Source organism: Tenrec ecaudatus, chromosome 6 (assembly GCF_050624435.1).
Source record: "Tenrec ecaudatus isolate mTenEca1 chromosome 6, mTenEca1.hap1, whole genome shotgun sequence".
NCBI classification, from domain to species: Eukaryota; Metazoa; Chordata; class Mammalia; order Afrosoricida; family Tenrecidae; genus Tenrec; species Tenrec ecaudatus.
In genome coordinates this window covers 70,402,767-70,404,989 of record NC_134535.1, presented here as the reverse complement: position 1 = coordinate 70,404,989, position 2,223 = coordinate 70,402,767, and positions in this window count along the sequence as shown.

Below are 2,223 nucleotides of genomic sequence, written 5' to 3'. Positions count from 1 at the left end.
ACCCACGCTTTGCTTTTATAATATTTAATATTTTTATTTATTTTAACATTTTATTACGGACTCATACAACTCTTTTTTTAGGTCCCACTCGTCATTTTATCTTCTATGGAGTGTGTTTCCTTTGTTGTTTTTTTCTGATGGTCTGTGTAGTCCCTGCACTAGGGCTCCTAGCTATGTCCCTATTTTCTCATTCATGTTCCGGATGGCTTTGGATTTTACTTTTAGGTCTTTCATGTATCTTGAGTTTGCATTTGTGCATGCGGTGAGATATGAGTCTTGTTTCATTCTTAGGCATATGCATATTCAGATTTTCCAACATAATTTATTAAAGAAGACATTTGTATCCCAATTAATATTTCTTGGATTTTTGTCAAAAGTTAGTTATCTGTAGCAGATGTATTTATTTCTGGGTTTTCTGTTCTGATCCATTGGTCCATATATCTATCATTATATGAGAACCAGGCTGTTTGAACAGCTGTGACTATATAGTACTTTTGGATGTCAGGTAGTGCAAGACTACCTACTTCGTTTTTTCTTTTTTAGGAGTTCTTTGCCTATCCTGAGTTTCTTCCCTTTCCATCTGAAGTTGGTAATCAGTTTTTCTATTTCTTTGAAGAATGATGCAGGAATTTGGATTGGGATTGCATTTCATTTTCAGACTGCTTTAGGCAGTATTGACATTTTAAGTATATTGAGTCTTCTTATCCATGAATGCGGGTAGTAATGTTCCATAGTTTTCTTAGTACAGGGCTTGTGGGGTGCCTACCACAACCTGTGAGTGGAGTTCTCTGGTGTGGGGAAAGGGGGACCTCAGCATGGTTCCACTCTATTCCTGTGGACAAGTAGGGTTCCACTCTGTTCCTGTGGGCAAGTGGGGTTCCACTTTGATCCAATGGGTGAGAAACTAAGTGGGAAGTCTGAAACAACCCCACAGTACCTGAATCTGGGTCCCACTTCTAAATTCCCCAGATTGGCCTACTTTCGTAGGAGGGAGGGCAGCCCACTACAACCAGAGAGCCAATTTGGAAAGGGGAGTTCACTGACAAAGGGGAAGGGAGACCACAGAGGGGCTCCACTGTATTCTCACGAGAATCAGAGTGGGAGGTCTGAACAGAATCCCACAGCAATGAGAATCTTGACCCTGTGTGTAAGTTTCCAGACATGGGCTCTGTGGTAGTTACATAATCTCATGTCAACAGGATATTAAGTTTGTGAAGGGGTGGAGTATAGCTTGTCAATCATGTCACAGACTGATGATGCCTCCTCATGGGTATGATCTTCTCATGAGGTTTCCTGAACTTTCCTCCCCTTCTCCCTGGAGGCAGGCCACATTCTCTCTCCGCTTCACTTTGTGCTGTTGAAACTCTTGGAGAGCTGTAGGATCCAGGTGGAGACTCGCCTTAGAGTTCAGATGCTTCCACCATCATTGAATCCACAAGAGTTTTTACCCACTAGTCTGTGATCTTCTTGCATTCGGCAACATTGCATGTGCTGTGTGAGTTCGAAAAGAATTGTTGGACTTACGGGCTAATACTAGACTTACGGCATTGATCTGGTCTGGGATCATTTCTTAATGTAGAAGTATTCTTTGAGATAAGACCTAATACATTTTTGAGTGTCCCTGGCTTTGTTTCTCTAGTCATCTCAGATTAACACAGCCTCCTCCCCACTTGTTCTCTGAGTCACATGAGGAGAGCTTAACTGGGGCCTCTACTTCTGCACCATTTCCCTGGAACCCTCAAAAAATTAATTTTTATTTTCTCATAATTTCAAAATACATTTTTGCTTGATGTTATGTAAAATCAACTGAAGTAGATGAGAGTAGGTTATAGAGCAGTGTGATAATATGATTGAATTATGATAATAAAGTCTCCTTTTTGTGTATGATATTGGAAAAGGCACAGTTCATTGAAGCTAAAATATTACCATTTCTGTTCTAGCAAATAATGTTCTGTAATTTATATTATAGATTACAAATAAGACTACAAATCTGTAATAAATTAAACCTATTTCCTATTTACACACTAAAATTATAGCTTGGATAAACATATAGCAATTTTTAAAGTTGGTTAAAATCCTATGAAATCTGCCACTATTATAGTTGTATAAAATTATTAATATTCTATAAAAATTCCTATCACCAACAAGGTGGATTTGGTCACAGATGAAAATTTTTCATTTTCAAACTTTCTAAAATTCAGAGTTGCCACAAAAGTAAGAGAA